Source organism: Ornithorhynchus anatinus, chromosome 5 (genome assembly GCF_004115215.2).
Source record: "Ornithorhynchus anatinus isolate Pmale09 chromosome 5, mOrnAna1.pri.v4, whole genome shotgun sequence".
Lineage (NCBI taxonomy): Eukaryota > Metazoa > Chordata > Mammalia > Monotremata > Ornithorhynchidae > Ornithorhynchus > Ornithorhynchus anatinus.
Window position 1 is genome coordinate 8,985,859 of NC_041732.1, and position 23,027 is coordinate 9,008,885.

The window sequence follows — 23,027 nt, forward strand, 5'->3', positions numbered from 1 at the left end:
GTGCTCATTACATTCACTTGTATTCATTGAGCGCTTACAGTGTGCGGAGCACTGTACTAAGCACTTGGAAAGTGCTATTCGGCAACAGAGTCAATCCGTGCCCACAGCGGGCTCACGCTCTAGAAGGGGGAGACAGAAATCAAAACGAGTAAACAGGCATCAGTATAAACAAATAGAATTAGAGCTATATATGTGCATCAGAACATGTAAAATGCATTAATATGAATAAATAGAATTATAGATATGTACAAATACACAAGTGCGGTGGAACGGGGTGGGTGGAGGAAAGGAAGTGATTCGGGGTGAGGTGGGGGGGGGAAGGGGAGTTGAGGAAAAGGGGGGCTTAGTCTGGGAAGGCCTCCAGGAGGAGGTGAGCCTTCAGTAAATATGATTGAAAGAGTAAATACCTTAGCTCCCTCAAGCTGAAGTGCCCATCTGTTTCAGCTACAGCTGTAATTTGGACAGTGCCCACAAGATGGTATTCCGGTTGCAGCAAGAAGGGAATTTGACCTCAAAAAGTCTTCCTCATCTTCAATCACTCCTCTCTTCCGAGCCCTTACCGTGTATAGACCGCTATACTAAACACTCCGGAGAGTACAGTGCAGCAGTTGGGACACACGTTCCCTACCCCCAATAGATCTATGGTATTTTTCCAACTCTTCCTGTGCGCAGAGCACTGTACTGAGGACTGCCGACAAAAGTAGCAGACCCGTTCCCCGTCCGCCAGGAGATAAGAGTCTAGGGGGGAGACAGAGGTTAATATCAATCAATAAACGACAGATATGGACATAAGTGCTGTGGGACTGGAGGGTGGGGGGTGTGAATAATGGGAACAAGTCAGGGTGACGCAGAAGGCAGCGGGAGAAGAGGAAAGAAGGGCTGAGGGAAGACCTCTTGGAGGAGATGTACCTTAAAATAAGACTCTGAGGGGAGGAGGGTAATTTCCCGTCGGATGCGAGGAGGGAGGAGGCGGGACGGGGGCGAGAGGGCGGTGGCGGCGAGACAGGAGATTGAGGTGCAGCGAGAAGGTTGGCATTAGAGGAGTGAAGTGTGTGTGGGGGGGGTCTGTTTGTGAAACCAGGTGAAACTGCACGGTGCTAACCCCAGAGCAGTGTGGAATAAGGACTCTGATCCGCTTACACTGCATCTCCGCCAGGGCTCAACAATCATGGCATTTGTTGTGAGCACTTACTATGTGCCGAGCACTGCAGTAAATGCTGGAGTAGATACGTTATAAGTAGATTGGACACCGTCCCCGTGAGACGCTCCCGAACGGGAGAAGTACAGTTGGAATATGGTAAGCGCTTGACAGAATTCCACAATACCTACCCATGGTGTGATGGGTAGAACACGGGCCTGGGAGTCAGAAGGTCGTGGGTTCTAATATCACCTCCGCCACGTGTCTCCTGTGTGACCTCGGGCAAGTCACTTCACTTCTCTGGGCCTCAGTTACCTCATCTATAAAATGGGTTTTCATGCTGTGAGCCCCACGTGGGACGGGGACTTTGTCTAACCTGATTTGCTTTTATCCATCCCAGTGCTTAGTGCGGTGGCTGGCTCATAGTAAGGGCTTAACAAATCCCATCGTTGTTATTATTTATTAAATAATAATATTAATAACAGTGTTGGTATCGGTTAAGCGCTTACTGGGTGCAGAGCACTGTTCTAAGTGCTGGGGTAGACAGGATAATCAGGTTGCCCCACATGAGGCTCACAGTCTTAATCCCCATTTTACAGATGAGGTCACCGAGGCCCAGAGAAGTTAAGTGACTTGCCCACAGTCAGTGAAGAGTAGAGAAGGTGACCAAGGAGAGTGTTGGAGTGGAGTGGCTCGGTTGCCTCTTTCCTGCCTTCTGAAGAGAAATTAGACTCTCGGGGAGAATGAGGATTATTACGGCTTCCTCCCTTTCAGCAACCTCTGTCGGTCAGTCAAGTCTATCGAGCGCCTACTGTGCGCAGAGCACTGTACTAAGTGGGAGAGTACAACAGGACAATCAACGGACGCAGTCCCTGCCCACGGTGAGCTTACAGTCTAGAGGAGGAGACAGATATTAATAGAAATAAATGACAGATATGTACGTAAGTGCTTTGGGACTGGGAGGGGGGATGAATAAAGGGAGCGAGTCAGAGTGAAGCAGAAGGGAGTGGGTGAAGAGGAAAGGAGGGCTGAGTCAGGGAAGGCCTCTTGGAGGAGATGGGCCTTCACTAAGACTTTGAAGTGGGGGAGGGTCATTGTTGGATATGAGGAGGGAGGGAGTTCCAGGACAGAGGCAGAATATGGGCAAGACTTCTGAAAGATGATGACTGTTACTATTATTATCTGTTCATTCAATGGTATTTATTGAGCACTTACTATGTGCAGAGCACTGTACTAAGTGCTTGGAATGTACAATTTAGCAACAGATAGAGACAATCCCTGCCCACTGACGGGCTCACAGTCTAATCGGCGGAGACGGTCGGACAAAATCAAGACAACGTTATCACGATAAATAGAATCAAGGGGATGTACACCTCATTAACAAAATAAATAGGGTAATAAAAATAGATACAAAGGAGCACAGTGCTGAGGGGAAGGGAGGGGGGAGGAGCAGAGGGAAAGGGGGAAAAGGGGCTTAGCTGAGGGGAGATGAAGGGAGGAAGGGGGGAGTTGAGCACTTACTATGTTCCAAGCTCTTCAGGAAGCAGTGGAGCAGGTAAAAGATAATCGGATCACTCAGTTAATTGATGGTATTTTTCGAGAACCGACTATATGTGGAGCGCTGTACTCCTATCCCATGAAGAGCTCGCATTCTAGGAGGAGAGGGAGCTCGGAGAGTTAAAGCCCATTTTACAGCTGAGGAATCTGAAGCACAGAAATGTGAAGTGACTTGTCCAAAGTCACGCAGCTGACAAGTGGCGGGGCCATGATTAGAACTCAGGTCATCTGTCTCCCGGGCAGTGTGGATCAGTGGGCTCCACGTGGGACAAACCGATTACCTTGTAACTAGCCCAGTGCTTGGAAGAGTGCTTGGTGCAAAGTAAGCCCTTAATAAATACCATCATCATTAGTGTTATTATTCCACTGAGGCACCCTACTTCTCTCGGGACTTGGATTCCAGTTAAGTCTCTCTTCTGCTCTGCTTTTCTCTTCATTTACTCTCAAGTCCAGCATCAATCCCGTTTACTCTGTCAAGATTTCTTTAAGACCAGGCGAAGCCTGCCAGTTTACTCTGCTAACAAGTCTTGGCATTTATTGCGGGTATCGTTGTTGACTCATCATTCTTTAGCCTCCTTTGACATTTGGTGGGAAATGTTAATACAAACAGAAGTCCACTCTGTAAGGGCTTCGCGCCCCGAGCACTTTCCTAGGCCAGCTTTCTCTCTTAAGGACGTCTCTCCTCCGGCGCGGTGAGGGGTGAATTCTCCTCGCACATCTTTGAAAAGGCGTTGAAAGTGTTCCTCGGTGAATGCCACCAGAAGCTGGGGTTGACAGCCATTGTTAGCGCCTGTCCATTGCGTTGGGACAGCGAGAGGCGGCGTGGCCTATTGGAAAGGACTCGCGTCCTCCCCCCGGCCCTGCCACTTGTCGGCTGGGTGACTTTGGATAAGCCACTTGACTTCTCTGGGCCTCAGATTCCTCATCGTTAAATGGGGATTACATATCTGTCCTCCCTCGCGTCCCAGACCGTAAGCCCCTCAGGAGACAGGAATCACTTCTGTTCCGATTATCTTGTACCTTCTCCAGCGCTTAGTAAAGAGCTTGGATCACAGTAAGTGCTGGGGCTCTGTCACTTGTCAGCTGCGTGACTGTGGGCAAGTCACTTAATTGCTCTGTGCCTCAGTTACCTCATCTGTAAAATGGGCATTAAGATTGTGAGCCTCACGTGGGACAATCTGAAGACCCTGTATCTCCCCCAGCGCTTAGAACAGTGCTCTGCACATAATAAGCGCTTAACAAATACCAACATTGTTGTTATTGTTCTCGGACCCTCAGTTTTCTCATCTGTAAAATGGAGATTAAATCCTACTTTCTCCTACTTAGACCGTATGCTCCATGTAGGACAGAGATTGAGTCTGAACCGATTATCTTGCATCCACCTTTGTGCTTGGCATACAGCGAGCACTTACCAAGCACCATAATTCAATCAATTTTGTTTCATTCATTTAATCATATTTATTGAGCGCTTACTGTGCGCAGGGCACTGTACCAAGCGCTTGGGAAATACACTTCGGCAACAGATAGAGACGATCCCTCCCCAGGGATTGTTTGAAGACAAACTGATGATACTCCTTGGTAGGGAACAGGTGAGGATTGGGCCTTTCTTCCCCAATCCCCATCTTGCTCTCCTCACCTTCAGAGCCTTAATGAAGGCACATCTCCACCAAGAGGCCTTCCCTCCCTAAGTCCTCATTTCCTCTTCTCCCACTCCCTTCTGTGCTGCCCTGGTGCTTGGATTTGCACCCTTTATTCACCTCTCCCTCAGCCCTACAGGACTTAGGCACATATCCGTAATTTGTTTATCTAATCGCCTGTAAGCTTGTTATGGGCAGGGAATGTGTTTATCGTTCTGTTGTACTCTCCAAAATGCCTAGCACGGTGCTCTGCCCACCGTAAGTGCTCAATATATACGACCCATTGCTCTAGCTAAGTCTCGGGGTCCCTCCTGACCAGATGGAACTCACTGTACAAACTCACAACCCCACAACTGTTTCGAACAAACGGACAGCAAAATCAAAGAAGGAGTTTCCTGTGTGGCTTCCTCCCTCTCCCCCCTGTTTGCCGAAGGAACAGCTTAGCCAATCTTCCCAGGTGAGGTGACGGTATGTTTGATTTGCCTTTGTTGCCTGGAAACTGTTGACATCGGGTGACTTTGTTTTCTGAATTGGGCGATGAAAAACCGATTAAGTTTTTGGTCAACAAACCAGCAGTGCAAGTTAGCCTTGGTTGGGAATGGGCGGGGAGGGGTTACTCTTTGCTTTTTGCTTTAAGGTTGTTTCTTTTTTCTTATTTTTACGGTATTTGATAAGTGCTTACTATGTACCGGGAACTGTATGAAGGGCTGGGATAGATAAAAGCTACTCATTTTGGATACAATCTGTGTCCCACATAGAGCTCATAGTCTTAATCCCCATTTTCCAGATGAGGGATCTGAGGCCCAGAGAAGTGAAGTGACTTGGCCAGGGTCACACAGCAGACAAGTGGCTGAGCTGGGATTAGAACCCAGCTCCTTCTGACTTCCAGGCCCGTGTTTTATCTACTGGCCATGCTGCTTTTGTTATCATGGGCTAAGTAGTAATGTGGCTTAGTGGGAGAGGGAGTGTGTTAGGCCTGATTATCTAAACTCATTATAGGCAGGGAACATGTCTGCTAATTCTATTGTGTTGCACCCTCCCAAGCACTTAGCACATTGTCCTGCACATGGTAAGCGCTCAGTAGACGAGCAGCGTGGCTTAGTGGAAAGAGCACAGGTTTGGAAGCCAGAGGTCATGGGTTCTCATCCCGGATCTGCCACTTGTCAGCTGTGTGACTTCGGGCCAGTCGCTTCTCTTCTCCGGGCCTCGGTTCCCTCATCTGTAAAATGGGGATTAAGGCTGTGAGCCCCACGTGGGACAGCTTGATTACAGTGTACCCCCGGCCCCCTGCGCTTAGAACAGTGCTTGGTTCATAGTAAGCGCTTAACAAATACCGTCATCATTATTATTAATAAATAACATTGATTGATTATCTGGTTTCCACTCCAGGACTGAGTACGAGGCTGGAATATCGTAAGCGATTAACGAATACCATGATTGTTATGACTGCCCTGGGAAAGACATACGGGGAAATATTCATATCCCAAATTCCAATATTCCACCAGAGGGTAGTGTTGTCTAGGGTCTAAAGCCGAGGACACGGAGTCAGGACGCAAGGCTTTGAATCGCCGCTGTCATTCACTTTCTTATTATTAGGTAATAATAATAATAATAATAATGATGATGATGGGATTTGTTAAGCGCTTACTATATGCAAAGCACTGTTCTAAGGGCTGGGGGGATTCAAGGTGATCAGGTTATCCCACGTGGGGCTCGCAGTCTTCATCCCCATTTTACAGATGAGGGAACTGAGGCTCAGAGAAGTGAAGTGACTTGCCCAGAGTCACACAGCTGACAAGTGGTGGAGCCGGGATTCGAACCCATGACCTCTGACTCCCAAGCCCGGGCTCTTTCCACTGAGCCACACCGCTTCTCTATCTATAGGTAACTCACTTGACCTTGCTGTGCCTCCGATTCACTACCTCCGAGTTGAAGGAGGGGGGATAACGAGAATCACAGCTTCCTCGAGGTTCCATTCCCCCAACTCTGTAACCCAGGTCCCCAGCCGGATGGCTGTCATTCATTCCTTCATTACCTTGCATTTATTCAGCGCTTACTAGGTGTAGAGCACTGTACTAAGCGCTTGGGAGAATACAATATTCATTCATTCATATTTATTGAGCACTTACGGTGTGCAGAGCACTGTACTAAGCACTTGGAATATACAATTCGGCAACAGAGAGAGACAATCCCTGCCCCACAACGGGCTCACAGTCTAAAAGGGGGAGACAGACAGCAAAACAAAACAAGTAGCCAGGCATCAATGCCATCGAAATAGATAAATAGAATCATATATATACGTATATATATATATGTCATTAATAAAATAGAGTAATAAATAATATATACAAATATACAGAAGTGCTGTGGGGAGGGGAAGGGGGTAGAGCAGAGGGAGGGAGTAAGGGGAGTGGGGAAGGGAGGAGTAGGAGAAGGAAAAGGAGGGCTCAGTCTGGGAAGGCCTCCTGGAGGAGGTGAGCTCTCAGTAATAAACAGACACATTTCCTGCCCGTAAAGAGCTTACGTTCTAGAGGACTGTCCAACCTGGGGAAGCAGCGTGGCCTAATGGAAAGTGCACGGGCTTAGAAGTCAGAGGACCTAGGTTCTAATCCTGGCTCCACCACTTGTCTTCTGTGAGACCTTGGGCAAGTCACTTTACTTCTCAGGGCCTCAGTTCCCTCATCTGTAAAATGGGGATTAAGACTGTGAGCCTCATGTAGGACAGGGAATGAGTCCAGCCTGATTAGCCTGTATCTCTTCTGCTGTTTGGCGAACCTCTTAATGATTAACGGGCAGGAGATCCTACTCCTTGCTTCCCCAAGTTTGGATTTTGTTTCCAGATGTGTGCGGTGAAAAGTGTGCTGTCCAACTCGGTTCTCCAAATGGGGAACTGGCCCAGTTTGGATTCGAAGGTGGCTGGCACACGGGGTCCCGTGTCATTCTCAGGTAGCTGGATGGATGGCTAAACTCCTCGATGGCAGGAATCACGTATAGTTATTCTGCTGTTCTCTTCCAAGGGCTTAGTGCGGTGCTCAGTAAATACCACTGTGAAGCCGCGTGGCCTATTGGAAAGAGCTCGGGCCTGGTAATCAGAGGACCTGGGTTCTAATCCCCGCTCTGCCACCTCTGAGCTGTAAGACTTTGGGCGAGTCACTTAACGTCTCTGGGCCTCAGTTATCTCATCTGTAAAATGGGGATACAGTGCTTTTTATTAGTAATTATTATAATAAGCATCGAGTCCCCATTTTACAGATGAGGTAACCGAGAGTTAGGATTAGGGTCACTGTTATTAATTATTATTAATTAATTAATAATACAATACGATCATAATAATGATATTTGTTAAATGCTGACTGTGTGTCAGATAGTTCTCGCCCTTACTAAGACCGCGAGCCCCACGTGGGACTACGTCCAAGCTGATTCATTCATCGAATCGAATTTACTGAGCGCTTATTCTATCCCGGTGCTTAGAACGGTGCTTGACACATAGTAAGCACTTAACAAATATAATAGAAATAAAAAAATCGAAGGTATTTATTGAGCTCTTACCATGTGCAGCGCAGAGTACTGTACTAGGCTCTTAGGAGAGTATGACCCAACAGAATTAGCAGACACATTCTCTGTCCGAACAAGCTTACAGCCTTCAGGGGGAGACAGATACTAGTATGAATAAATAATTCATAATATCTAGTTTTAAGATACGTAAATAATAATAATCAAAACGGATTGAGTGGGCATTGAAGGGGCGTGCGGATAGTCCCCGCAGAGAAAGGAGCGGAAGAGTGGGAGAAGAGGAAATGAGGGCTCAGTCGGGGAAGACCTCTTGGAGGGGATGCGTCTTAAATCGGGCTCTGAAGGTGGGGAGAGTGATCGTCTGTCGGATACGAAGGAGGAAGGCATTCCAGGCCGGAGGCACAGTGAGAGCAAGATAAATGAGATGGAGGTAGAGTTAGAAGGTTGGCATAAGAGGAGTGAAGTGTGTGGGCTGGACTGTAGTAGGAGACAAGTGGAGTGAGGTGGGAGTGGGGAGCAAGATGTTTGAATACTTATAGATGATGGTGAGGAGTTTCAGTTTGATGCGGAGGTGGATGGGCAACCGCTGGAGGTTCTTGAGGAGGGGGGAAACGCGGCCTGAATGTTTTTGTAGAAAAATGACCCAGACAGCAGAGTGAAATAAGGACTGGAACGGGGAGAGACAGGAGGCAGGGAGGTCGGTAAGGAGGCTGCTAAGCGCAAATGCTCAAATGGGAGTTCAGGAAAGGGAAATAGCCCGGAGATTGGGGAGGACGGGGTCGGGGGACGGGGGCAACCGGAGAAGAACAGAGGCAGCCACTCTGGGTGGCTCCACCCCAACTCTCAGCATCACTACTACCTCTATCGATCAAGGGCAGCAGCTAGGACTGAGTTTGTACAGAGGGGAGACCCCCTCCCCTCCCCCCATCCCGGGCCTCGGCCGCACGGGGACACTGGGGAAATCACCTTGTCAAGCAAGTTGGGTGAAAGAACGAGGATTGAATCGCCACCTGCAAATTGGGGATTCGAACCCTGTTCACCCTTCTACGACCGTGAGCCCCATGATGACCTTGTAACTACCCCAGCTCTCAGTACAGTGTTTGACACAGAGTAAGCTTTTAACAAACGAAAAAAGAGAAATATTATAATTTTTATTTCCTCCGAAGTGCATTAAATCCCAAACAATGTGTAATTAATTTTGTCATTTAGGCCCCTTTAGGAACACAGCGTTAACATTAGCTGTGCAAACAGGAGTAGAGAGGGTGTTTCTTCGGCCAAGCTGCGGGGGGGGGGGGGGGGGGGGCTGAAGTGCCTGCTTCTGAAGGAGAGAAGGAGGAGGAGGAAAAGGAAGGGAAGGGAGGGCTGTAAATAAATAATTAAATCTTGTACGTTCAACCTTCACGACGTAGCTAAAGTCTGTCCTTTCTTCTCCATCCAAACTGCTACGACATCAGTCCAAGCTCTTATCCTTTCCCGCCATGATGACTGTATGAGTCTCCTTGCTGACCTCCCCGCCTCCTGTCTCTCCCCACTCCAGTCCATACTTCACTCTGTCACCCAGCGCTTAGTGCAGCGTCTGGCGCATAGAAAGCGCTTAACAAATGCCATCAGAAGGACAACAGAACAACTGGAGATTGTGAGCTTTCCTTCCGGCGGCTTCGAGACAATTCCGCCAACCTTACACTTTCTCTCGAAATTCAGAAAGCCCCCGTCATCCTGCCGGACAAAGAAACGGTGGCTCTTGGGAGCAGAATCTCCCGTGCCTGAGGAAAAAATCACGCCGGGGGAGGATATCGACTTCACCTGAGGCCCGACCTTCTGCATCGCTGTTATCGTCACAGTGTGAAAACTGCCAGCGAGGGGCACCTCTGCCCAGGCATCCTGCTAGATTATTTACTTTATCGCACCTCCACTTTGTTCTCCGCTCCTCCGACAGGACAGCCGTTTAAGTGCCGGTCAAACAAACGTCACGCGTCCCCCGACTCCTCCAAGGCTGGAATCAAACAGTCTCTAATAACTGCTTAAATACTCTTCCAGCCCGGCCTACTGTTTACTTTAGGAGCCGGTGGTGATGGAGCGTTGATTAGACGGGCGCAGTAGATGGCTGCAGGGCCCTGGGAGGAATGGGATGGAGATGGTTGTGGCGGGGATGGGGGAGGGCAGGTGCAGCAGCGTGGCCTAGTGCTAGTGGATTGAGCAGAGGCCTGGGATCCGAGGAGGGAGGGCCTTCCAGGCCAGAGGTAGGACACGGGCGAGAGGTCGGCGGCGAGATAGATGAGATCGAGGTTCAATACGAAGGATAGCATTAGAGGAGTGAGGTGTGCGGGCTGGGTTGTAGTAGGAGAGTAGCTAGATGAGGTAGGAGGGGCAAGGTGATCGAGTGCTTTAAAGTTTTAAAGGTGAGGAGTTTTTGTTTGATGAGGAGTTGGATGGGCAGACACTGGAGTTTCTTGAGGAGTGGAGCAACATGACCTGAACGTTGTTTGGAGAAAAGTGATCCGGGCAACAGAGTGAAATATGGACTGGAGTGGGGAGAGACAAGAGGCTGAGAAGTCAACAAGGAGGTGGATACAGTAATCAAGGCAGAGGTAGGATAAGTGCTTGGATTAGCATGGTAACAGTTTGGATGGAGAGAAAAAGGCAGATTTTAGCAATGTTGCAAAGGTGGAATCGACAGGATTTAGTGATGGATAGAATATGTAGGTTGAATGAGAGAGGAGAGTCAAGGATAATGCCAAGGTTAGGGACTTGTGAGACAGGAAGGATGGTGGTGCCATCTACGGTGATGGGAAAGTCAAGGGGAGGACAACGTTTGGGTGGGAAGATGAGAAGTTTGGTTTTACTCCTATTAAGTTTGAGGTGATGGCAGGACATGCAAGTAGACATGTCTTGAAGGCAGGAGGAAATGAGAGACTGCAGAAGGGGAGAGAGATAAGGGCTGGAGATGTAGATTTGGGTGTCATCGGCATAGAAATGGTAGTTGAAGCCACGGGAGTGAATGAGTTCTCCAAGGGAGCCGGTGTAGATGGAGAATAGAAGGGGACCCAGAATTGAACCTTGAGGGAACCCCACAGTTAGGGGGTGGGAGGCAGAGGAGGAGTCCGCAAAAGAGAATGAGAGTGAACGGTCAGAAAGATAAAAGAGGAAACAAGAGAGGACAGAGTCAGTGAAGCCGAGGTTGGGTAATGTTTCCAGGAGAAGGGGGTGGTCCACAGTGTGGAAGGTAGCTGAGAGATCGAGGAGGATCAAGGTGGAATAGAGGCCGTTGGATCTGGCAAGAAGGTGCTCATCGGTGACCTTCGAGAGGCCGGTTTCTGTTGAGCGAAGGGGCCGGAAGCCAGATCGGAGGACGTCAAGGAGAGAATTGGAGGAGAGGATCTTGAAACAAAGGGTGTAGACAACTCACTCAAGGAGAGAGGAATGGTAAGAGGGAGACGGGACGACACCTGGAGGGAGCCGTGGGGTTAAGGGAGGGGTTTTTTTAGGATAAGGGAGACATGGGTATGTTTGAAAGCCGTGGGGAAGAAACCACTGGAGAGTGAACAGTTGAAGATGGCCGTTAATGGACGTAGAAAGATATAAATTATGGAAGACCAATTATTGGGGACGGCCGCCAGAGAGAAGGATGACAGTGGGGCCATCTGCCTGGCAGAAGGGCCAATCAATGGGGTTGTCTGCCTGGCAGATGGGCCAATCAGCGAGGTCGTCTGCCTGGCAGAAGACCAATCAGCAGGGATTGTCAGGACGGCAGAAGGACCAATCGGCGAGTCTGCTTGGCAGAAGGACCAATCGCTTCCCCGAGAAGATCCATCCAAGAGCCGTGGGTGGTCCTGCGGCCTCCCTGGAGAATGTTTAGATGGAAAATCAGTACCTGAAGTGTGAAGGATTGATTTCAAATAATTTTTATAGCCCCCGGGCTGCAAGCGCTTGTCAATATCCCCGGACGCCTGGTAGATAAAATAGATTAAAGAGAGGGGAGACGGGCATGGCGGTACTGGGCCTAGAGATAAACCTCAGCCTTGGGAAAGGTTCGAGGAGTCGATTTCACAGCAAATTCCCTGGCCTTCAGGTGAAAGCCTCCCTCCTCTGGAGCGTTGTCTGCCTTGACAGGTGGAGAACTAATGCTCAGCAGCCAAAGGAGGAGGAGGCAGAGAAGGGGAGAGAAGAGGGAAGAAGGAGCCACAGAGCTGGGATGAAAAGAGAGAAAACCTCTATCCATCGCCATATTAAACAGAAACTCCTCACCCCTGGCTTTTTTTTAATGGTATTTGTTAACTGCATACTATTTTCCAGGCACTGTACTGAGCGCTGGGCTAGACACAAGCTAATCGGGTTGGTCACTGTTTCTGTCCCTCATGGAGCTCACAGTTTTCATCCACATGTTACAGGTGAGGTAACTGAGGCCCAGAGAAGTGAAGTGATGTGCCCAAGGTCACACAGCACACAAGTGGCGGAGCTGGGATTAGAACCCAGGTCCTTCAGACTTCCCGGCCTGACTACTAGGCTATGCCGCTTCTTGGCTTTAAAGCACTCGATCAGCTCTCCCCCTCTTACCTCACCTCGCTGATTTCCTAATACAACACTTGGCTTCTCTAGTGCCAACCTATCTTTGTACCTCGATCTCATCTATCTCACCGCGGACCTCTCGTCCACATCCTGCCTCAGGCCTGGATGATGATGATGACGGTATTTGTTAAGCGCTCACTGGGCCAAGCGCTGTTCTAAGCACTGGGGTAGATGAAGGGTTATCAGGTTGTCCCAGGTGGGGCTCGCAGTCTTAAACCCCATTTTACAGATGAGGTAACTGAGGCACACAGAAGTGAAGTGACTTGCCCCAAAGTCACACGGCAGACAAGTGGCAGAGCCGGGATTAGAACCCAGGACCTTTGACTCCCAAGCCCGGGCTCTTGCCACTAAGCCATGGAACTGCCTCCCCCCTTCTTTTATGACAATCCACCACTCTCCCCACCTTCAACACCCTCCTAAAAATTGACATCTCCTCCAAGAGGTCTTCCCGGACTTAGCCCTTGTTTCTTTGATCCACCCTCCCCTCTGCAATCAGTCCCTCAATCAAGCAATCATTCTTACTGAGCACTTACTGTGTGCAGAGCACTACACTAAGCGCTTAGGAGGGGACACTATAACAGTTTTATTATTCTATTTAGTAAGTGCTTACTCTGTGTCAAACGCTGTTCTAAGTGCTGGGGAAAGTACAAGGTACCAGCACTTGGAAAAATACAATGCCACAGAGTTGGTGGATACGTCCCCTGCCCACAACGAGCTTACGGTCAAGGGGGGAGACAGACATTGATACAAATAAATAAATAATGGATCTGTACGCAAGTTTTGTGGGGCTGAGGGAGGGGTGAATAAGGGGTGCAAAGCCAAATGCAAGAGTGATGCAGAAAAGAGTGGGCTAAGACTATAATCGGCTGAATTATTTGGCTGAAAGCTCCTTGAGCACTGTGATGCTTACCCCAGCCCCACGGTACTTATCTATATATCCATATTTTTTTTATTTCCCTTAATCTGTAATTTATATTCATCCAGTAGAATTTACTGAGCGCTTATTATGTGCGGAGCACCGTACTAAGCGCTTGGAACGTACAATTCGACAACAGATAGAGACAATCCCTGCCCAATAACGTCTGTCTCCCTCTAGTAGACTTTAAGCTCCTTGTGGGCAGGGATCCTGCCTATCGATTCTGTTGAGTTCTATTTTCTCAAGCGCTTAGTACAGTGCTCTGCACACGGCAAATGCTCCACACATACCAGTAACTGAGAAATGGGAGACGAAAGTGAACGGGGGCAAGGGGAGGAGGAGCAGAGACTTCTCCTAGAGCTGCAGTTGGAGGCCCTTAAAAGACACGAGAAGCAGCGTGACCTAGTGGCTAGACCCCGGGCCTGGGGAGTCGGAAGGTCATGGGTTCTAATCCCAGCTCTGCCACTTGTCTGCTGTGTGACCTTGGGCAAGTCACTTCACTTCTCTGGACCTCAGTTTCCTCATCTGTAAAATGGGGATTAAGACCGTGAGCCCCTTGTGGGACTGGGACTGTGTCCAACCTGATTAGTCTGTATCTACCCCAGTGCTTAGAACAGCGCTGGCTCACAGTGAGCGCTTAACAAATACCATTAAAAAAATGGCCCAAGGGGGAGGGGTGAGCTCAGGTAGCCAAGTTAGCCATGAGCTGGACCAGATCATTATTGTATTCTTGTGGGAGATGGGGAAATGACTGGGCCCGAGACAAGCCATTTCACCTCCAATCTTAGCAACCAGTCAGAAAACGGTAAGAGTGGCCTCGTGGAAATTGCCTCAGGCGATTGTGAATCAGAGGATCTGAGTTCTAATCCGGGCTCTGTCACGGACCCGCTGTGTGTCCTTGGACAAATCACTTTATTTCTCTAGGCCTCGGTGTCCTCATCTGGAAAATGGGGATTCAGTTCCCGTGCTCCTTCCGACTTAGACCGTGAGCCCTAGTTGTCTTTTATCTACCACAGCCTGTGGCTCAGTTGGGGGGTGGGAAGTGGGGGTAGATAAAAATGCGACAATTACTGTTACTATGATTCGGAGACTACGGTCAATAAAGAAGCAACCGAGCTTGAAATTCTCCCTGGTCAGTAACCATCCGGTCAACTAGAGAGTCCACCGTTCTAAAAACCCTCTCAGGGGGCCAGAGATCTTTGATCCTGGTCTTGTTGGGGCATCATAAAATAATCCCGAGCCCCTCGCTGGCACTACATTGTAGCATTTTCTACCTTTGCCTCTCCACTCAAAAGCCACTTACAGTAAATGTGTTTGCTTTTGTTCTGGATTCCTCCCAGGGCTGCCAAGTATAGCCACGCCAGCTGTTAATTAGAGTTTAGCTTTTTATTACCCCAAAAGTCGGCTCTGTTGATATGGAAAATGGGAATAAAAAGTCATTTAACCTATTGTGATGTGAAAATAAATGATGACTTCTTGGTTTAATTAAGGAGTCTATTTTTCCGGCTGTCAGAATGTTTGAATGTACAGGAGATTGTGGATGCCTCTGGCTTCTCTTCCCGATACCCGAACTCTCACTGGGGTTCATTCAATCAGTCGTATTTATTGAGCGCTTACTGTGTGCAGAGCACTGTACTAAGCTCTTGGTTGAAGCGGCAGCGATGGACCCATATACGGTGAAGGTCTTTCGCTTTGTAATTTTCTCCTCTGCATCTCCATCCTCTCTTTCCTCTTTCTTTTTTTTTAACGGTATTTTTTAGGTGCTTACTATGTGCCAGGCACTGTTCTAAGTGCCATGGTAGATACAAGGTAATCAGGTCGCATACAGTCCCTGTCCCATATGGGGCTCAGAGTCTTAATCCCCATTTTTTAAGGTGAGGTAACGGGCACAGAGAAGTAAGGCGACTTGCCCAAGGTCACACAGCTGACAAGTGGTGGAGCCGGGACAAGAACCCAGGCCCCTCCAGCCTATCCACTAGGCCATGCTGCTTTCTTCTCTCCCTTTGACCCCTTTCCTCCTCTCTGCCCTCTATTTTGGGAAACAGCGTGGGCTAGTGGAAAGAGCACAGGTCTGAGAGTCAGAAGACATTGGTGCTAATCCCGACTCTGCCTCTTGCTGCTGTGCAGCCTTGGGGAAGTCACTTCACTTCCCTAGGCTTCAGTTTACTCCTCTGGGAAATGGGGATTTTGCCCCTGTTCTCTTTCCCCTTTAGACTCAGGGCTGGGAGGGTCACGGACTCTGTCTGATCTGTTTGTATTTAGTCCCGGGGTTAGCACGGAGCTTGGTGAATCTAACCCAGATATCAACTAATAATAATAATAAATGTGGTATTTGTTAAGCGCTTACTAGGTGTTAGGCACTGTACTAAGTGCTGGGGTAATTACAAACAAATGGGGTTAGATACAGTCCCTGTCCTGCATGAGAACTGAGGCCCAGAGAAATGAAGTGATTTGCCCAAGGCCACCCAGCAGACAAGTGGCAGAGCCAGGATTAGAACTCCCGACCTTCTGACTCCCAGGCCCGGGCTCTACCTACTACGCCATGCTGTTTCTTCCACAGTTAACCTTTTTATTTTTAATCAATCACTGGCTTTTATTGAATGTTTACTGTGCGTAGTGCACTGCACCAAAGGCTTAGGAGAGTGATGATAATTAATAATTATGGTATATGCTAAGGGCTTACTACATGCCAGGAACTGTACTAAGCGTTGGGTTCAGTCCCTCTTCTATGTGGGGCTCACAATCTCAATCCCCACTTTACAGGTGAGGTAACTGAGGCACAGAAAAATGAAGTGACTTGCCCAAGGCCACACAGCAATTACAAGAGAGTTGGTAGACAGGTTTCCTGCCCACAGTTAGTTTTCAGTCTAGATTCTACAGTCTCCTTCTTCTCTCTCTTTCTCTCCCCCACCCCTCCCCTCAAGCAAAGTTTAAGAGACTCAATAGCATAAGAAGCCCATCGATCAACCCTATTTACTGACCACTTACTGTGTGCAGAGCACTGTGCTAAGACCTTGGGACAGTACAATATGATGATAGAACAGAGTTGGTAGACTCATTCCCTGACCACAACGAGCTTACTGTCTAGTCGGGGAGACACTGACATTAATACGAATAAATTAATTAAGGATATATACTTAAACGCTGTGGAGCTGAGGAAGGGGTTTATAAAAGAAGTAAATCCAAGTACAGGGATGATGCAGAAGGGAATGGGAGAAGAGGAAAGGAGCTCTCTTTCAGAGAAGGTCTCTTGGAGTAAAGAGACCTTCAACAATATGTCCAAAATTGAAATCCTTACCTTCCCACCCAAATCCTGTCCTCCCCTTGACTTTCCCATCACTGTAGATGGCACCCCCATCTTTCCTGCCTCACAGGCCCGTAACCTTGCGTTATCCTTGACTCCTCTGTCTCATTCAACCCACGTATTCAATCCAACGCTAAATCCTGTCGGTCCCACCTTTATGACATCCCTAAAATCCGCTTTTCCTTCTCCGTCCAAACCTCTACCAAGTTAATACAATCACTCATCCTATCCCACCTGGATTACTGCATCAGTCTCCTTGCTGATCTCCCAGCATCCTGTCCCTCTCCGCTCCAGTCCATACTTCACTCTGCTAACCCGATCATTTTTCTACAAGGTGTTCAGAACATGTCACCCTGCTCGTCAAAAAATCTCCAGTGGTTGCCCATCCACCTCCCCATCAAACAAAAACTCCTCACCTTTGGCTTTAAAGCAGTCCACCGCCTCATCCCCTCCTCCCTCACCTTGCTATTCTCCTTCTATAACCCAGCCGGCACACTTCGCTCCTCTAGCGCTAACCTTCTCACTGTGCCTCAGTCTCCCCTGTCTCGCTGCCGACCTCCGGCCCACATCCTGACTCTGGCCTGGAAGGCCCTCCCTCTTCAAATCTGACAGACATTCACTGCCTAATCCCGGCTCTGCCGAATGCCTGCTGTGTGACTTCGGGCAAGGCACCTGACTTCTCTATGCTTCGCTTCTCTTGTTTTCCCTTCTACTTAGACTTAGCCGGGGGGACGGGGTACTTGGGGTCAGAGTCAACTCTCCCTCGGCTCCTTTGTTTTTAAACCTTGGGACCCCATCTGGCTCCTGCGGAGACAGTCTCCCGCCCTCCCGGCAGAGGGGAAGTCCCGGGATCCCCTTCATCGTGGGGTTTTTCCGTGAGCAGGGATGCAAGGAGGAAAGAGGCAGCACAGCTGCTGCGATCCTCCCACCCACCGGCCTTACAGAAAGCCTGAGCCGCTGTCCGAGGGAAGTCCTCTCCCTCTCAGCGTGCTGCCCGGCTGGTCCAGCGATCCCGGCCTGGGCTCTCTCGTCTCCTCAGGAAGGCCGGTGTTTGCCAAGCCAAGCAATCTGCTGGGGGCCAGATTCCCTCTGGACAAGGAAGTGGCCGACGGGCAGGGCCTCCGCGTCTCCCGTTAAGGGCTCGGAATGAGGGGTTCTGGAAGTCGGTTTGGTCTTCAGGGTGTGAAAAGGTCAACTTAGCTATATGAGCTGTGTTGTTCTAAGCTAATAACGTCTTGGCTTGAGAAACTCAATAGCTCACGATATTTTACAGCTCGGCTTTACAGATGACAGGTGAAGGGAGTATTGCCAACCGGGGTTTAAGGCCCGTGCTCCTTCCACTTGACCAAGCCTGTAGTCCCGAAAATGGATGCAACTGGCCGGCACAGAGAAAGTAAGTGACTTGCCCAAGGTCACCCAGCAGACACGTGGTGGAGACGGGGTTAGAAACCGGATCCTCCTGACTCCCAGGCCCGGCCTCTCTCCGCTAGTCCACACTTCATCTGGTCTCCTCTTTTATTAAAGCCAGGGTTGCTGAGATCCTGCAGGCTCTCCGCCTCTCGGTAACTTGGTGGCTGAAGCAGAGATTGGAATCCATCTTTTTAAACAAAAAGGGCCATGCTTGTGTTTGTGTGAGTGTGCGTTTGTTCTCGTTAAAGAACCTCTCCTCTGACCTAATCAAGTTTCCACTCATCTTGCTAAATTTAACCAGCCGGAGTTAGAAGCAACGGCTGGTTTAGTTAAAGTTGCAGTTCAAGCTTCAGATCTACCAGAATGAAAATTAGGACTCCATATTTTGCCCTGACATGCTCCCCTTATTCATCCCTGCGCTCCCACACCAGCCCCACAGCACTTATGTACTTATCTGTAATTTATTTATTTATATTATGCCTGGACTGTAAACTTGTAGTGAGCAGGGAATGTGTTCATTTATTGTTCTATTGTACTCCTCCAAGTGCTTATTTCTGTACTCTGAGCACAGTAAGAGCTCAATAAATGTGAATGACTGAATGAATATTAGAGGATCTTTACCTTTTTATTTTTCACAAGCACTGATGTAAGGCAATTGTGTTTCTTGCTCTCTCTTTGTTTCTAAATGAAATTTAAATAAAATTCCCAGGCAAGAATTCCAGGAAGAGGGAGCTGGCTTTTGGCTATTAACTGTACTACATTTATAATATGAATAACAATGAAAATTATAATAGTCATATTTATGGAGCACTTACCATGTGCAGAACACTGCACTAAGATGTTGGGAGAGTACAAAGCAACAGAGTTGGTAGACACGTTTCCTGCCCATAGTGAGCTTAGGGTTTACGGGGGGCTTGTATAATAGCAATAATTAGACTGTAAACCCCTTGTGGGACAGGGACTATGTCTGACCTGATTAATTTGTATTGATCAATCAATATCTGTTGAGCGCTGATTGTGTGCATAACTTTGTACTAAGTGCTTGGGTGAGTGTAATAAAGCAGTTGGTAGTCATGTTTCCTGTCCACAACGAGCTTAGAGTCTAGAGGACTTGAATATAAATAAATAAATTATAAACAGGTAATAATACTAAGAATAATGTTGGTATTTGTTAAGCGCTTACTATGTGCCGAGCACTGTTCTAAGCGCTGGGGTAGACACAGGGGAATCAGGTTGTCCCACGTGGAGCTCACAGTCTTAATCCCCATTTTACAGACGAGGTAACTGAGGCACAGAGAAGTTAAGTGACTTGCCCAAAGTCACACAGCTGACAAGTGGCCGAGGCGGGATTCGAACCCATGACCTCTGACTCCAAAGCCCGTGCTCTTTCCACTGAGCCACGCTGCTTCTCAACAGGTACCTAGGTGCTGAAGGGCTGAGTGAATAAAAGGGTGCAAATCCAAGGGCAAGTGATTAGAACAGTACAAGACACAGAGGAAAGGCTTAATAAATACCATAATAAAGAAATAAACAATATCAATGATAATGGTGGTATTTGTTAAGCGCTTACTATGTGCAGAGCACTGTTCTAAGCACTGGGGTAGATACAGGGTCATCAGGCTGTCCCACGTGAGGCTCACAGTCTTAATCCCCATTTTACAGATGAGGTAACTGAGGCCCAGAGAAGTGAAGTGACTTGCCCAAAGTCAACCAGCTGACAAGTGGCAGAGCCAGGATTCGAACCCATGACCTCTGACTCCCAAGCCCGGGCTCTTTCCACTGAGCTATGCTCCTTCACAACAGTAGTTTTTAGTTAATATTATGTTGGCATTAAGTACTTTCAATGGGCCGCCCACTGTCCTAAACATTGGAATATATGGGAGATAGGTTAGAAACAATCCTTGTCCAATAAGGAGTGCAAAATCTTCAGAAGTGCAAAAAAGGAGCATTTTTAGGTAGAGATTTTGACCTCTCCTTGGGCTTGCACCCATATTTGAGATGGCAAAAAACACTTTGGGGATGTTGAAAATAATTTATTACTACTACTATTATTATTAACAATGATAATAATCGTGATATTTGTTAATTGCTTACTATGCACCAGGCATTGTACTAAGCGCTGGGGTGGATGCAAGCAAATCAGGTTGGACACAGTCCCTGTCCCACACCAGGCTCGCAGTCTTCAGCCCCACTGTACAGAAGAGTTAACTGAGGCACAGAGAAGTGAAGTGACTTGCCCAAGGTCATACAGAAGACAAGCGGTGAACCTGGGATTAGAAGCGGTGAAGCCGGGATTAGAATCCATGTCCATTCTCGAATGCAAGCTGATATGCACATTTTTTTCCCCACTGGGACTGGAGAGTGAATATTTATTCAAGCTAATTTTAGTTTCTCTTTCTGGCCCTTTGTGATACAGCTGATCCGCACTTTATCAAAATATTTATTTACTTAATTTCTAACCCCTTCCCCACTTTGCTAGTGAGGTAGCCCACATAATTTTATCTTAACTCTTGGCTTTTATCTGTGCTTTGGTCCTACACAGACTTCCTCTATAGCCAGACAAGACACCTTAAGGACCATTAACTTCAGAAAGGGAAAAAGCAATTCTCCCTGATCCCTATTTAATAACCGAATTTGAGCAGGTAACGTGTTCAGTATGGCGAAGGATCTGCAGCTCCAGGTCAAAGGGGTAGCCGGAATTTTTTGCAATAAACAAAACCTGCTTTTAATTACTCCTGAAAATTGCTTGATCCAGGCATGATTAAATATTCATTATGTATTACCGGGCCCTTTCTTTCTATATAGCTCCATATTAAATTTAGCTGGTATCCACCCAGTCTAACACATTTAATAAATTTCCTGTAATGCGCTTCAGCTTTGATGGGGCCTTCTCAATCTCACTCCCCCTTTCTCCTTCCTTTTCTCTCTCCCCTTGTCCTCTCTCTCCTCATTCTCTCTTTCTCCCTCTCAGTCACACATTCTCTCTTCCACCTCTCCCTCTCTCTCTTCCTCCTTTTTCCTCCACTTTTTTCTCTCTCACTCTCTCCCTTGCCCTCTCTATCCTCATTCTCTTTCTCCCTCCTAGTCCTTCTCCCTCCTTCAACCTTCTCCATCTCTTTTCCACACTCCTTTTCTACTCTCATCTCTCCCTCTCTTTCCCCCAGGTCTTTCTCCCCTTGACCTCTCTCTCCTCATTCGCTCCCTCCCAGTTACTCTCTCTCTCCCCACTGCTCTTTTTCCATTCATCTCCTTCTCTCCCCCTTTTTTCTCCCTCACTTTCTCCCTTCACTCTTTCTCCCTTCGCCCTCTGTCACTTCATTCTCTCTCTCTCTCCCTCTCAGTTTAATGCTCTCTCCACCCCCATGCACTCCATCCTTCTCCCTCTCTCTTCCCCCTCCCTTTTATCTCTCTCTCTTCTCTCTCTTCTCTCCTTGCCCTGTCTCCTCATTCTCTTTCTCCATCCAATCACTCTCCCTCCACCCTCTCCCTCCATCTTTCTCTTCTTCTCTTCTTCTTTCTCTTCTTTCTCTTCTTTCATCTTCTCCCACCCTCTTTCTCCATCTTTTCCCTGATCTTTTTCTCCTCCTTTTTCTTTCTTTCCCCTTACTCTATGTCCCCATGCCCTCTCTCTTCTCATTCTCTCTCTCCCTTCCAGTCACATGTTCTCTCTCCACTCCCTCTCCCCATCCTTCTCCCTCAATCCTCTTCCCTTTTTTCCTCCCTTTTCTTTCTCTCTTCCTCTCCCCTCATTTTCCCTCCCCTTGCCCTCTCTCTCTCCCTTCCAGACAAAGGCTCTTTTTCCTCTTCATCCCCTCTTTCTCCATCCTTCTCTCTCTCTCTCTCCCCTGCCTCCCTCTCTTCTGTCATTTGTCCCAGGGGTTTCTGTCAGCATTTCTTACCTATGAGGCCACACATGGGATCTTTTTAGAAAAGGAAGTGATGGCATTTCGGGGAGGCATGGGAAAAATCAACAAGTGGAGCCATCAGCTGGGGATTCGCTATGGAAAAAATGAGTCTTGAACCTTGTTTTTCACAGCTTGCCAGCTAACTACTTTGGCACAGCGTGAGAGAGCGAGGGGGGGAGTGGAGAGAAAAGCCATCCTTTTAAAGTCAAGCCAGAACTGATGTAAATATTTATGGAATATTTTATTACAATCTGAATTTACTTCTTGATTGGAAACATTTCCTTGAGACCTTCTGGAAAATTAAATTAATATGTAATTCAAGTTTCCTGCCATCTTTTTTTCCCTCTATGCGTGGCTGTCGCTGAGTACTTGTTTAGAGAAGCGCAGGGCAGAGGGTTTGGGCTGTGGGGGGAGGAGTTTTCTGGAATTGATCTAATCTGGAATGGAGGATGAAAGTTCTGAGGGACTCGTGGCTAAGCTGGTAGGCTTTGCTGGTGACTATTACTTGTCTTTTCTGTCTGGGGTTGGTTAGGATTGATGGCTTGAGGGATCTTTGTAGGTATTCCAGCGCTTAGTACAGTGCCTGGCACATAATAAGTGCTTCACAGATACCATTATTATTATTACTATCCCGTCTAGCTCACTGCCCACTCCCAGACTCCCTACCGCTCTAAATAAATCTGTTTTGTCTGCTGGTTTCTAGCGTTTGGTGGAAGCAAACAGAGAAGCAGCGTGGCTCTCAGTGGAAAGAGCCCGGCCTTTGGAGTCAGAGGTCATGGGTTCGAATCCCGGATCTGCCGCTTGTCAGCTGGGTGACCTTGGGCGAGTCACTTAGCTTCTCTGTGCCTCATTTCCCTCATCTGTAAAATGGGGATTAAGACCGTGAGCCCCATGTGGGACAACCTCATTCCCCTGTGTCTACTCCAGCGCTTAGAACAGTGCTTGGCCCATAGTAAGCGCTTAACAAATACCAACATTATTATTATTATTATTGAGCTTCCTGGAGGACAGGAGAAGGGTGTCTGGTTTCTGGCATCTTCCCTCAAGCACCTAGTCCAGTATTCTGTGAATATGCTCGATG